Source organism: Mercurialis annua, linkage group LG7, assembly GCF_937616625.2.
Source record: "Mercurialis annua linkage group LG7, ddMerAnnu1.2, whole genome shotgun sequence".
Taxonomy (NCBI): domain Eukaryota; kingdom Viridiplantae; phylum Streptophyta; class Magnoliopsida; order Malpighiales; family Euphorbiaceae; genus Mercurialis; species Mercurialis annua.
Window position 1 is genome coordinate 43477218 of NC_065576.1, and position 16541 is coordinate 43493758.

Here is a 16541-nt window from a genome sequence, read left to right on the forward strand (position 1 = left end):
CACGCTATTTGATTCGATCTACTTACGAAAATAAAAAAATAATTAATTATTTCGCTAATAAAGTACAGTCTATAATCTAGATGAACAAAAAATATATTATTTTTATGAATTTTAATATTTTTATAAATAACTACTTTAGCTTTTAACTTCTTCTATTTTATATTCTATAAAAAGATATGGAGATTTTACACTACTATGGAATTATATGACTAATTATTAAATTCATTTATAATATTTAAACAGTGCTTGTCATGTTTATGAATTTTAAAATAATAGTAACAGTTATTGTCAAAAAATTCTTAAAACTTTATTGGTTTTCTAATATTAAGATTATTAATTTAAGATTCATAATATTCAATCCAATATGGTAAGGTAATTTTTCAATCTATATCATCAAAAAGCTATATAGTATATTTACATTATTTAACTATTATATTTTAAATTATAATTTTAACATTAAAAAAATAAATTATTTGTATACTTTGTTCGCATCATATTCAATCTTAACTATTTATCTTTTAATCTAATGTTGTATTAGATTTTTATTGTATTTCAAGGAAAAATAGGAAAGTAGAAAAATATAATTACTTTTTTCTTTTTCTTTTTTGAGAGGATAATAATTACTTTTTTCATTAAGAAAATGTTGCATGTGATGATTAGAATTTGTAGAGCTCTGAAAGAGAAATTGTCCTCAAATTGATATTTTGGTTCGCTAACACCTATATATTTAGCTTGGGGTGTGTGGAAACTGACTGAAATCGAAAAAATTGGACAGAATCAAAAATTTGGTTCACTTCAATTTTAAATTGTAGAATAATTTTGATTTGCTGGTTCGGTTTGGTTTGGAGCATACAAAAATTTCAGTCAGTTTTAGATGTGAATCGAACTAAAAAAATCGACCGAATCAGCAGATTTGGTTTGATTTGAAAAATTATTTTTTTCCAACATTTCAGTTCGAATCAGTTATTGAAAAAGGTAAAAGATTTAGTTCGGTTTAACCGATCGCGCACCCTTAACTTGTTTTATCTCTTCAGCTTTAAATAATTTTATTATTCTATTCTTTACCTCTAATTTATAATGCTTTAATTATTTTTTGCTTGGAATAACGAGTCAAAAATATTTAAAGAAAAGCCGTAAATTTGATTTTATTCAAATTTCAATAGCAAGTTTGAAGGATAAAATAAATTTTTGTTATTTTTTAGAGTGTATATTGTACAAGCGGAAGATGGAAATAGGTAAGAAATACTAAGTTATTCAAACTAAAATGAAATAAATGAAGACAAAATAAAGAATGCAAAAAAGTCCAGTAATTTTCTTTTGCGTGCCGCGAGCTTTATGCGTGTCTTGACCAAACTAGGGGTAGTTGTTGTTTTCACAAAAAGAGCTTTTACAGTGGTTGTTTTTAGAAAAAGAGCTTTATTAGTATTATCTCGTTAATTAAATCAAACTGAATTAATTGAATATCTTAAATTATTAACTATAATTAAAATAAAATAAAATTTCAATTTCAGTCTATTAATTAATTTAATTATTATATATATTTATATAATCGAGATAATCAATGAAGTCCCTTTCATTGAATGGAATTTTTTTATGAGTTTTTATTTATTTTAAATTGTTTTTAATAGACCAATCAAGGATTAGTCTTCCAATAATCAAGGAAGAATATTTTCCTAGCATTGATCTAGCTAATCATATATATGTTTACCTTTCTTAGATTATTGTGTTGTAATTAGTTCATTGCTTACCTTACTTAGAAGAGGTAGTTTCTGTATAAATGTATATGATACTAAATAACAAATCAAGCTTTGCTCTTTCTTTATGGTATCAGAGCCATCTAAATCTCAAACGAGTTCATCTTTCTTTTTCTCGATCCTATGGCTTTTCACGGTGATACCTCTGCCACATCCACAAACACAACTCCAACAATTCAGCATCCAAATCATGCTCTTAACAGTGAGTCCCTCATTCCGATTAACGCACACCAACAATTGCCTCTTCAACTCACCTCTTCAAATTTTCCTTCATGGAAATCTCAGGTTCAGCATCTTCTGTTTGGATATGGCCTATTTGGTTATGTTGACAGCACTATCATGTGCCCGGCGAAGGAAGACGCCGTTGCGTGCCTCCATTGGCAGCGCCAGGATGCCTTGATTATCTCGGCACTTTTCGGATCTGTTTCTCCAGATCTTGTTCCTTTTATCTCTTCAGCATCCACCTCTGCTGAAGCTTGGAACACATTGGCAAGAATGTTTGCAAATCGCTCTCGCACAAGAGTCATGCAATTGAAGGATGATCTCTCGAACATGGTCCTCGGTTCTCTTTCTGTCTCAGCTTTCTTACAATCTGTGAAAGCAAAATCTGATGAGTTGGCAATGATTGATAAGCCACTCTCTGCTGATGATATCACTCTTTATGTGCTTAATGGCCTTGGTGCGGCCTTTCGCGAAATCGCAGCTCCTATTCGTGCACGAGAGAAAGCTCTTTCCTTTGAAGAGCTTCATGATTTACTGATTGCTCATGAGACATATTTGCGGCGTCTTGAAACTACTACATCAAATCTCATTGCTACTGCCAATGTTGTAACCACCTCCAAAAATAATAATAATCAGCGTCATTACTCTTCCCATCGTGGAACTGCTCGCAACAGTGGTAATCAAGGTCGATTTAGCAATCATGGTCGTGGACAACAGGCTAACAATTATCAACAACCTTCAATTGGTTGGCAACAATCTCGCAGTTCAAGTAGATCTAATGGACAGCGACCACCAATTACCTGTCAATTGTGTGGAATGAACGGACATGGTGCTCGGACGTGTCGACGCTACCCACCAAGTGCTCATGTTGCTGCCTCACCTCCACTTGTCTCTCATAATCAGACTCCCTGGTTAGTTGATTCAGGGGCATCACACAATTTAACGTCAGACCTGCAAAATCTATCCGTTCATTCAGAATATGAAGGCACTGATCAAGTGCAAATAGCGAACGGCACAGGTTTGCCTATTTCTCGTATTGGTTCTTCATCTATTACTGGTTATTCTCGTCCATTTGTTTTATCAAATGTCCTTTATGTTCCTGAAGCACGACGAAATTTGTTATCTGTGCACCAATTCACTAAAGAAAACAAAGTTTCTATTGAATTTTTTCATTCTCATTTTATTGTTAAGGATCAGATTACGGGAGCATTGCTGATCAAGGGAGCTTGCAATGATGGCATATATAATCTCATTTTTCCGAAAGGACGCAACCTTGATTTTCAAGCTAATGTGGGTGAGCGTGTGAGTCGTGAAGTTTGGCATCGCCGGTTGGGTCATCCGTCAGCTGTTTTAAGTTTATCTGTCATTAATCAATTTCATTTACCATGTTCTCATACCAAATTGATTGACTTACAAAATTGTAATTCGTGCTTATTGAATAAGGGTCAGCGGTTACCATTTCATACGTCCTCTTTGCACTCTACTCATGCTTTACACTATGTTTATGGGGATGTTTGGGGTCCCACTAAGGATGCTTCTCTTCAAGGAAATCGATACTACCTGATTCTAGTAGATCACTTTACCAAATTTTCTTGGTTATATCCGCTGCAATTAAAGTCTCAAGTGGCTGATGTTTTTAAACAGTTTCGTAATCTTGTTGAGAAACAATTTAACTACTCAATTCGAAATTTTTATACAGATAATGGTGGTGAATTCATTGCTCTGCGCAGCTATCTCAACACAAGTGGCATTTCTTGGCTCACAACAGCTCCTCACACCCCTCAACAAAATGGCACATCAGAACGCCGTCATCGGCAAATTATGAGTATGGGACGTAGTTTATTACATCAGGCCTCTCTCCCATGCAGTTTTTGGGATTTCGCTTTTGCAACGGCTGTTTATTTAGCGAACAGGCTGCCTTCTACTGCTCTTCATGGAATTTCTCCATTTTCAGCACTATATGGTCAAGATCCTAATTACTTGAAGCTTCGAACCTTCGGTTGCTTGTGCTATCCTTGGCTGCGTCCATACACACATGACAAACTTCAAGCACCTTCGCTACAATGTATCTTTGTGGGCTACTCTCTTTCTCAAAGTGCATATAAATGTTTTGATCCAAAATCGAAGAAGGTATATCTCTCTCGCCATGTCCGATTTAATGAGCACACATTTCCATCTTATGTGCAGGATCAACCCTCACTTTCCCTTGAGCACTCTATTATACGCAAGACGGCTTTGGATTTTCCCATGCCCTTTGCCGTATCTCATCCAACTACTCAGCGAGAAGCACCAATAAGATCTAATCCACCTATTACTGAATCTGATCCATCTACTGCTGAATCTGATCCAGTGCTTTCTGCAACGCCTTTACAGTCTTCTCCAACTTCTGCCTCGGACTTAGATCTTGTGCGTACTCATGTCATGACAACTCGAGCCATGAATAATATTCATAAACCAAAACGTTTTTATGCAGCAACAAAACACCCTTTGGTTACAGATTCAGAGCCAACTTGTGTCTCTCAAGCTCTAAAGGATCCAAATTGGCGACGAGCAATGTCGGAAGAAATTTCAGCACTTCTAAAACATGGTACTTGGACACTAGTTCCTCCTCCGTCTCAGAAAAATATTATTGGGTCTAAATGGGTGTTCCGCATCAAGCGCAAACATGATGGCTCGGTCGACAGATTTAAAGCCCGTCTTGTGGCAAAAGGCTTCCACCAACGACCGGGAATCGACTACTCAGAGACCTTCAGTCCGGTAGTTAAACCAGCTACTATAAGGTCTGTCCTCTCTATCTCTATTATGCAGAATTGGAAACTAAGACAGTTGGATGTGAGCAATGCCTTTCTACATGGAATACTCACCGAAGATGTTTATATGACTCAGCCAGCTGGTTTTATTGATAATACTTGTCCAAACTTTGTATGTCATTTGCGTAAATCACTATACGGCTTGAAACAAGCACCCCGTGCGTGGTACACGGCTTTGAGCGCTGCTCTTGTGAGATTGGGTTTTACTCAAGCTAAGTCTGATGCTTCCTTATTTGTGTACTCTCAAAATTCAGTCATCATATATCTCCTCGTCTATGTTGACGATATCATCATCACAGGAAATGATTCAGCCATGGTTGATTCTCTTATTCAGAAGTTGGGCATCAGTTTTGCAGTTAAGGATTTAGGTCCTCTAACTTATTTTCTCGGAATTGAAGTCATCAAATGCAAAGAGGGTCTCCTCTTGTCACAACAACGGTACATTCTTGATATTTTGCATAGGCATAAAATGGATGGTGCCAAACCAATAGCTACTCCAATGATAGCAAATCCACCTGTACCGTCTTCTTCTTCTATGGATAACACAGAGTATCGGAAAATTATTGGTGCTCTGCAATATCTTACATTGACAAGGCCAGATATTACCTTTTCAGTCAACCGTATGGCTCAGCGTGTTGCCTCTCCAGACGAGGCTAGTTGGACTGCTCTTAAACGCATTTTGCGCTACCTAAAAGGCACTATCTCGTATGGCATCTTGCTGCGTCAATGTTCCTCATATGCACTTCGTGCCTTTTCCGATGCTGATTATGCCGGTGACCCAGCCACAGGTACTTCCACTTCTGCCTATGTAATCTTCCTTGGTGACTCTCCTATTTCTTGGAGTTCTCGGAAGCAAAAGGGAGTCTCTCGATCATCCACTGAATCCGAGTATCGTGCACTTGCTTGTACTTCAGCTGAAGTTCGATGGTTACAACATCTTTTTCATGAACTTCACTATCCGCTTGTAGGAGTACCAAGCATTCAATGCGACAACATCAGCGCTATTCAGCTCTCGCTTCATCCAGTTCATCACTCTCGAATGAAACATATTTCAGTGGACTTGCACTTCATTCGTGATCTTGTTCGTAAAGGTTTCTTATCTGTTTCATACGTCAACACGCAAGATCAGCTTGCGGACATTCTCACCAAGCCCTTAGCCCGTACTCGTTTTCAAATGTTACGTTCCAAAATCTCCGTGGCTGATGGCACGTCAATTTTGCGGGGGCGTAATAGACCAATCAAGGATTAGTCTTCCAATAATCAAGGAAGAATATTTTCCTAGCATTGATCTAGCTAATCATATATATGTTTACCTTTCTTAGATTATTGTGTTGTAATTAGTTCATTGCTTACCTTACTTAGAAGAGGTAGTTTCTGTATAAATGTATATGATACTAAATAACAAATCAAGCTTTGCTCTTTCTTTAGTTTTCATTTATTATAAATTTTATAAATTTTTATTTTGCATAAATTTTTTAATATATCTGAACATTTATGTTAACTTAACTGATATACAATTTTACTCGGATAAAAGGCTGAACTTAGTTTATGCGTCCAACGCATTTAGTTGAATATTATCAAACAAAATTTAAACGATAGAAATTCATTAAGAAGATACAAGTATAATATATGAAAATCATATCACAATCCATATTATATCTTTCAAATTTGAACAATTATAAACTAAGTAACAATTCCGGATAAGTAAAAAATAATCAAAAGTGAGAAAAAATCTGTGATTATATTCCCGCATAAACTTAATAATGATGAAACTATATTTCTCGTAGACAGAGTATTTGGATAGTTCTTCTTTCGATATACTTTTGAAACCTCTCTATCCGATTGAGCCTAACATTCCAATCTTCATCTTTAATGAATTTTTAGTAAAGATAACCCAACAAATCTTCCTACTTTTAGATCAACAAAAATTTAAATGGGTTTTCAAAACTTTCCGAATATAGATTTACAAAAACTTTAATAGATCTAAAAATCATCATTTTTTAAGATCTTCAAAAACTTGTATTATATATTAGATTTAAAAGACACCCCACATATATTTTAAATTTTAAAGAATCGAATATTAAATTCGAAAACCCACCAAAAATCTTGATAGATCTAACACCTACAAACACCAAAAACCTTTTAATTTATTCAAATATGAAAAATACAAATCAAAATCCAAAAAACTTATTCAAATATGAATATTATCATTATTGACGTGGGAGCCTTCGGATATAGCTTATGCTAATTTTTCTCTACACCAATGCGGTTAAAGGTAACCCTAATTTTACATAATTGTTTAGTTTTTATATATATTTAGGCCTAATGTCTTAAAAAATTCTGACTTTTCATCCTCTTTTCAATCCTACCCTGACGTTGCAAATCAGTCAATTTTACCATATTTTGTATTTTTTTTATTTCAATTGTACCCTAAAGAATAAAATTGACTTTTTTTTATTTGGCAAAAATTCTCTAAATTAATCCTTTTTGCATTAAATTAACTTTTTATATTAAATTGACCATTTTTGAAGAATTCTTTTGAAATTTTGTCAAATAAATAAATGTTAATTTTATGCTTCAGCGTACAATTAAAATGAAAAAATACAAAATGGGGTAAAATAGACAAATTTTTAACGTCGGGGTAGAATTGAAAAGGAAATGAAAGCTCGGATTTTTTTAAGGCATGAAGCCATATATTTACGAGAGAAATTAGCTCAAAAGTTTTCAATTTTCCACCATTTTCAATAGACGTAAAATTAACCCAACCATCTCTAAATTGTTTTTTCTTTTATGAATAACCATCTCTAAATTGTATTTGAGAGCAAAATTTATATCATAAACATACTATATTAAATGAAAATTTAAAATTAATTCATCATAATAACTTAACTGCTGAATAAAATTTAATTAAATAATTATTTTTTAGCCGATGATTTTTTATATTTATATTTTAATAAAAAATTTAAATAACTACATAGAAATATATAAATCTATTGTCCCCAACTCAACTATATTGATATTTTAATATTACTATAGCTAAATTAAAAAATCAATAAAAATTATTTACGTAAACTTTAACTTAGTGACATTACCTTTTTTTTTATATATATTTCCTTACTTTTTTATAGCTAGAAAATGTAGGGCTGAGCATTGATGAATTAACCGTTCATAAACTTTATCTATAAATTGATCTTGATATTTGGTTTATAAAATAAAAAAATGTTTATAAAATTTTAAATAATTAATCATTTAATCGGTTAACAATTTATAAAATATAACCCCACATTTCTACTTGCAAATATGAAGAGACAAATTAAACAACCTCCATTAGAAAGAAAAAAACTAATTAAACTAAACCGTTAATTTACTAACTATTTTCCATGTGTATACTAACAAATTAATTATATATACATAAAATATCTACTAATAAAATTCCAAAGTGCATCAAATGCATAATTTTTTTTCACAGGCTAAATTTCCTATAATGATAAAAAATAAAAAAAATAAACAATTGAACTATTCTATACGAGATTAATGAGAATTGCAAAAACAGTCATCAATCAGTACTATTCTAACAACCGAATAAATACATTTATGGTAAATTATGATTTTGAAACTGCTTGATTTTTTAAATTTTGAATTTTTCAGGTCTCATCATCAATATAAATTCAAAAGTTAGATTTAGTAAGAGAAATATAAATAGCAAAGTAACATAATTAAAATTTATCTAACCGCAATTTCTTAAAAGACTAATATAACTAACATGAGGATTTTGATCCGATCAAGAAAATTTCAACTTTCTTGATCAGGTTAAATATCTTCCAAACCGATTCAAAAGAAAAAGAAAATTGTCAATAGATTTTTAAGAAAACAACTAGTTAAAATTAGAAGGTGGTCTCCCAACGACCAAAATCATCTACTCTAAAATAAAGTCGTTTAACTATTTAAAATAAGAGGGTTCTCCAAAGATGATATTTCATTGAACGAAAATTAAATAAATTTTGTTGGAAGAGGATAGCATAAAATACAGAATGAAGAAATTAAACTATTTTGCTCTCTTTCTCTCTCTTTAAAAAAAACTTTGCTCTCCCTTCTATTTAAATTTTTTTCTCATCTTTTTCATTTGAAGGGTGGGAGAGAAGATGTTTTTCTTTGTCTAGATCAAAAAATCACCTCCTCTTAGCCTATAATACTATTTTTTTTATATAGTTTTCATTTTTTATTTAATAAGTCTTTTTGTTAGAGTTTTTTTTTTATTTCGATATGGATTTTATCATTAGTTTGGTTATAATTTTTATGATTTTAGATTCATTTTGTAGCTTGTTTTGTTAGATCTATCAAGAATTTTTAGTGTTTGTTCGGATTTTAAATTCAGTTTCTTGTAAATTTAAGATTTTTGAAGGATTATCATTCTAACATTTTAGAATCTCATTTACGATGAGCATCAGTAATACTAGACTTCAACATATCGAGCGAATTGTCGGTCAAATTGGAAGGGCAAACCGAAGTATCTGCTCCAACGGAATTTTATTCTCGTTCGGTCCACTTATACAATCGATGTCTAGATCTGTTTTATTTTAATTTATTTATTGCTTGTATCATGGGTGGTATGTTAGTATTTTAGATCAAATTTTAAAAGATTATGTATTACTCTTGTTATATGACTTTTTATTTATAAATTATTCTTCATCAATATATGAATTCTACCTATAAAAAAATAAAGAATGAAGAATGTGGTTTTTCGAACAAAAAATTATAATCATTTTTTCAAAATTATGGTTTTGGTTTTAAATTTTTAGACAGAAATAATTAAATATTTATAACATAAAAACAATTCTATACATAAGAAAGTAGTTGGTAAAGTTGGTTGTAAATGAATCGAGGAACACCTAAGATCAACCTAATATACGTTGGTGAAGAAATATACGGGTACAAAAATAAAAGATATTATATTTTTTTCATATAAACAGAACACCTTTTTTTTATAATTAAAAAAAGAAAGCATTTGTAGGAAAAAATGAATCCACGGCCTTAAAAGTTTGTTGTTTAGCGATTAATTATAACATTTGAATTACGTGCAACTTGTTGATTAAATATAATAAAACAACTTTGAAACAATTAAAATAGCTTTATTATTATTTATAGAAAATTCGTTATTAAAGCTCGAAAAATGATTTATGTATATAACTTTTTTTTAATAACATGAGAGAGAGCGCTTGTGGGTGTAATACCCCGTATTTTTCTCGTTATGTTTTTACTTGATTTCGGATTGGTTCTTGCATTGAGACACCTTGATTGAGCCTTGTTTTGTATCTTGTATGTTACACATATATCGTGTGGGTATTAGATATTGATTCGATTCATTTTCGGGTATTTATTGAAGTTGTTTTCCCATGTTTTCCAAAACTGCCATGTGTTAGTAAAACGTTGATATCTCACAATTGAACGGTTGGATCGGGCTCATCTTTGGATATATTGTTCCTAAGAGGATTTACTAAAATCTGGTCGGTTGGATTGTTATTTGGAGGTTTCTAACTCTAAAACTACCTTTTAAACCGTGGGCTTTAATTGCAGCCCAAGTAAAGCCCACAGGAGTCTATAAATAGACCCCTTAAGTTGCAAACCCTAGCCCCCATTAATCTCCAAACTCTAAAAACGAATTTCTTCACTCAAAGAACTTGATTTCTTCTTTCTAACAAGTCCGGATGCGATTCATTCCGCTAAGAATATGATTTTACATCCTACTCGCAAGATCTACGCGATTTCTACGTTGTGTTCTTCGTTGGAGGCTTGTGGATTAAATTAAATTCGGTCCAGCCCCTTGAACCTTGGGTTAATACATTATTTATCTTATTGTTCATCATCCTTAGGTATTGTTTTCATATCCATTTGATTCATGAATTCATTGCTATGTGATTTTGCCTAGAAATGCATAATATAGGATTTTAATGAAGTGAATTGTTGCTATTGTCATGCCATGCTTATGCTACTGAGTTTGTATGGATAAAATGATGGTTTGTACATATATAAACTGATGTGACATGTTTTGAAAAGCGTTTGGCATGATTCATCAATGTTAGGATTTTTCTAGCAATTGTTGTATTTTAATCGATTTACTGGTTTGAATCTATGAAATTGAGATTCTATGCTTAGGTTACTGATATGTATGATATGTTTGATGGATTTGATGTTTATGAACTGATCTTGTTGGTTGTATCAACACTTTGGCATGCTCTCGATTGTTTTAGCTGAAATTGCGTAAAATGCTGAATTTGGGTTCTTTAAGAGTTGTAATTGCATAAATATGATGTACCTACTGTTCTAAGATGATATATATGATGTTTATATGATTTAGGATCAGTGGCTATATGATTTGGGTTGTCGAATGCATGATTTGGTTTGTTTAGCATGTTTAGGCAAATTATAGCGAAAATGCGTTATCGATTGTTTAAGGGATGTTGGCATGAGTTTAGATCTGAGTTGGTTTGGTATTTTGAAATTATGTATGATATACTACTGATCTAAATGAGTTTGGGAGTTTGAATTATAAATGTTTTGGTACGTGTTGGCTTAGTTTGCAAACTAGCTAATTTTACACTAAAATGCTTTGATTTCAGATTCGATGCTTTGTAATGACTTAAGATCTGAATTACTTTCATATTATTGATTATGGCATGTATATGAACTGATCTAAGGTGTTTTGTTTTGGCGATTCATGTTTGGTCTAGTTTTGGGCTAAGTGCCATGAATTCTTAATTGGCTTGATGTCGTGAAAAATATATTAATTGATTGCAAATGTTTTGCTATGACATGTGTTATATAAAATGTGATTATTAAGCATGATAGGACTGTTGTATATTGGTGTTTTTCTTATTTGGTTGTGTTTGTCCTTTGCGAACTTTTATCGAATTATAATCATGATGCTATACTTGGGTTTTAATGTTTAATTTGAATTCCCTTATTTCTCTAAATTGAAACTTTGGTATATTTAAATGATTCCGGACTTTAAACGAATTGTTTTACTTTGGTTGGATGTTTGGTTCGGGTTAGACTTGGGTCGCCCAATTCGTGAGTATAGGCTTGGCAGTTGTGATAACTCGGCTAGCTCACCACTTTGGTTTAAACTTGGTTTTATGATTTTAACTAAGTTATTGAAATGGTTTTCCGGATTATGTTTTAAAAGTGGGAACTCAATTGGACTTGACTATCGTATGACTTTGGTTATGTTGAATATGTATGATTACTCTACTTCGGTTAATGCTTTGACATTTTGGCTAAATATGTGTAGTTACATATTGATGGTGTGTACTTTGGATTGGTTGATATCTGTGATAGTCCTACGTGTTGTCTAGTACTCTCTAGAGTTAGGGGATGATATTAATTATGTTTTATGCCTTCTTTTAGACACGTCGACTGCTCGTGCTTCGGAGTCGAAAAAGGTTTAGTTGCTTGCCAGATTTTTCACGTGGATTTGCAAGCAGTGAGTTTATATCTCTATTTACCTCTTTATTAAGCAAATGTATTATTTTGTATATATATATATGTATAAGCAGCTTTTGAACTGTTTTCGGCATTGTGGATTTGATTTGGAACGTGCTACTCGATGGGCATCATCGGGACTGCGTGCGCACCGGTAATGATTATGGTATTGAGGTAGGTTTGAGATACGTCTCACCTTAGTGAGGGCACCGGTGGAAGATACGTCTCCTGGGCTCACTATTTATTAAGTGATAGTCGGGGATCGGTTATTGAGATACGTCTCACCGACACGACAATGGATTTAGAATTGTGGTTTAGGGTTTCATTGATAATCCATAATGAAAATGTTTTATTAAACGTTTTAAAGGTTTTTAACTTAATAAATGTAAATGGTTATATAAACTCTACTCAGTAAATCTGACCCCGTTGTTTTCCCAAATTTTCCAGGTTTATGATTTGAAAGCTGGTCCACTCCGATTCTTTTGATTCCTCGGAGGTTTTTATGTTATTTAAACTAGTTTCTGTTTTCAAACTCTTAGACCGCAGTAGAACTAGTTATTTATTTCATTTGATACTACACTTTGGGATTGTCGATATATTCGATTATTATATTTGGCATGATTACTCTGGATTACGTTATTGTTATATATAAGGCATGATGTTGAACATTTAAGATATTGAAGTTATTTATATTAGAACTGTAGTATAAATTGCTAGACTTAGGTTGCAGTCTCGGTTGCCCCCGAGCAGTTTTCTGCAGGTTTAAATGATTATTTGATTTCCGCGAGGCTTGCTACGGGTTTTGGTACAATCATACTCATACCCTAGCGCCGGTCTCGATTCATGAAATTGGATCGTGACAGTGGGAGAATTTAAACTCATGATCTAGCAGTTTGTTATTAAGCGCTTATAACATTTGAGTTATAATTCATTGGTATTCATGTATATAAACTACTAATATTTAAATTAAAATGTATTTGTTGATATTTATATAAAATAATAATAGGTATATTCATAATTAATTAAATAAATATGATTAGACAACTAAACAATTATTTTCACTTCCGAGTCTTTCAATTATATTTTATATAGTATTCTAAGATAAAAATGTTAAATAAATAAAAATGAATTATATTTTCAAAAGATTAAAAGAGACAAAAATTTAATTTAATAGTAAAATCAAATTATTTAAATTTAGAAGGTGGAAATTATGTTGGTAATAAGAAAAAGGAATAGGGAATAATGGAAGTACATTCTGAAGAATATTCGGGAATGCGAGGACGGGGCGCCACGTACTTTTCTTTGTCGTTATGTTCGTTACAATTGAAAAAGAGCAAAGCGCTACAAAAGTGTACTAAACTCCACCACCTGCTAGACTACTACTACAATTATTATATCTCATTTTAAAAAGTAATAGTAATAATTAAAAAATAAAACTATTAAATAACTACGACTCAGTGTAAAATAAATTAAAAAAATTGGCATCTTTTATAATTTTAATAATTTAAAATGAAAAGTATTATTTTTTATAATTAAAAGATTAAATTATTCTTTTAATAAATACAACAATGTAAGTACAGATTCATATTATTATGTCACTGCTCTAATGTGCACACCATTTTTTTTAATCAAAAGTTGACCAGTGTTTTATATAATACAAAATAATATTTTATGTTTTAAATTTTTAAAGTTAAAAATTCAAGGTGAAATTGGAAAAGGCTTGCTTTTGAGCTTTTACAAATATTTTATAATAAACAAATAATTGAAATAATTAATAAAAAGTTTTATATATGTTATACATGTAATAGTCGCTGAATCGAATAACGACAGTAATTTTTTATCAACTATAAAAAAAATACTAAATTTTCATATTAAATAAATCAATTTTTTATACAACTAAATCAATTTACAATAAAATTATCTAAGGCAAGAAACATCCCTGCGTGTAATGCTTCTTCCCACAAAGGCACAAAAAGACATTGCCACAGTAGGGGTCTGTTTTATAATGATAATAATAATAATAATAATAATAATAATAATACCAACAACAACAACAATAATACTAGTATTGTAAAATCCGAATACCTTAAAAAAAACCCGACCTATTAGCTCATTTTCAATTCTATTATAATGTTAAAAATGATTAATTTTATCGTATTTCGCATTTTATCGTTTCAATTTTACCCTAATTTTTTTATTTTGTCAATTTTTTTACTTAAATAATGAGATCATTCAATTAAAGAAGTTTAAAATAAAATTAAATTCGTTTCCATTTAAAAATACAAATAAATTCTTTATTTGTAAAAACTAACTAAAAACTATGCTTAAATTAAAGTTAATTTAAATTCTTTATTAATCTAATTAAATTTAAATAAATAACACATACAATTAATATATGCTAGACATGGAGAACATTTTTAAATTTTTTTCTAAATGAAAAAGACGTTAATTTAATATTTTAGGGTACAAATGCAAAAATATAAAATATGGTAAAATTGACCAGTTTTCAATATCAAAATAATATCGAAAAAGGGTTAAAACATCGGATTTTTTTTAGGACAATAGGCCTATTTTCAACATAACTTAACTTTATTTTTTAAGAAATTGTGAAATCATAAATACAACAAACTAGTGTTCTTATTTCGTCATTGCTGACAGTTACAATTTTCAAATTGGCATATATAAATCTGTAATATACTGTATTTCATGTTCCATAAATTAATTATTGTACTTATTTGTTATTATTATTATTTTAAAAATTATATTTTTGTTCTATTTTGTCTAATTAGTATATAGCTAATTGTTACACTTTTAAAGCAGATCTTGTAATTATTAATTATACAATTAGAAATAAATTTATTGGATGAAATAATTTTACTGGATAAATTAAATTAAACTTTTATTCACACAAATAATTTCTAAAATAAGTTTTAAAATATTTTTTTTTTCATAATCACATTTTTATTTTAAGATTTGGTATGTTGCTTGTATTAGGGAAAAGACGTAAATATGCCCCTAATATTTAAGGTCAGGAGCAAATATGCTCCTAAGATTTAAAAAGGGACAAACAAGCCTCCGACGTCTTTAAAAAAGCAAATAAGCCTCTAATGTTTTTAAAAAAGGTAAATAAGCCTTTCCTCTAAACGGGCGTGTTAACAGTGTGTGCACAATGTGTAAATTTTGTTGAAATGGTTAAATTGAATCCTACATGACATTTATAAATCCACAAATTGCATCTTTTTTTTAACTCTCTTTAGAATAAAAAAAATATTTTAAAATTAAAAATCTTAAAATCTCAAATCCCAATTCAAATTAATCAAGAACCACAATTTAGATGATTTCGATTTACCTTTACACTGTAAATTAGAGTTTTCGATTAATTTGGATTTAGGAATGTCATGTAGGATTCACGTTTGCCATATCAATAAAAATTTACATTCCGTGCACACAATATTAAAACATCGTCTAGGTGATGGGCTTATGCCCTTTTTTTAAAGACGTTAGGGGTTATTTGTCTCTTTCTAGACTTTAGGGGCATATTTGCTTCTGACCCCAAACATTAGGGGCATATTTACCCCTTTTTCTTTTAGTAATTAACTTAATATTAAATTTATAAATGCAGTTTAACCAATTTGTTGATTTAAGTTTTGAGAAATTAGTATTGAGTCAAAAGAATATAAAGTTAATTTATTTTATTTTTTTCATGATAACATTTTTATTTAAAAATATAGTATGTTATATTATTTTAGTAATTACTAAGTTTAAACGTATACTTATAGTTTAATTCCCTTTCATACAATTCAATAATTATTTCAACTACTAATTCAATTGGAAACTCCACAAACGTTGTAATCAGAACAGACTAGAAACTGGGTTGGATCATGCATTAAGGAAAAGGATTTATGATAATGACATGAAATGTGTATTTTTAACATACTTAATTAGTGAGAGATTATAATTAATTAGAGGTCGGTCACCGTTTAAAGCAGACATAATAAAGTTTAAGTGTATAATATACTAACGATTCATACTAATTTATGAAGTGGAAAGTCGTTTTTAAATTTGGGCCACTAACACAAATAAAGTTGTAAAGATGGTGTTTAAAATTTAAACTGTCACGTCCTCTAAAAAAATAAAAGTTTAAACTGTCATGTTTTTGTTTTAATTTCTGGTTCCATTATTGCATAATTAAATCATTTGATTTTTAAAATTTTAGTTTAATTTTTACAAACCATACGTGAACTACCTTCTTTTCAGAAGAAAAGAGAGCTCAGTC

The 16541-nt window shown here is 30.7% G+C and overlaps 1 long non-coding RNA gene across 1 annotated transcript; it reads left to right on the forward strand.

The window, feature by feature from the left end:
• Positions 1 to 10426: 10426 nt before the first annotated feature.
• LOC126656485 (uncharacterized) lies at positions 10427 to 12889 on the forward strand. The gene is made up of 3 exons (XR_007633248.2): positions 10427 to 10656; positions 12191 to 12266; positions 12713 to 12889. It is a non-coding gene; the product is annotated as an uncharacterized LOC126656485 (long non-coding RNA).
• The last annotated feature ends 3652 nt before the right edge of the window (positions 12890 to 16541 follow it).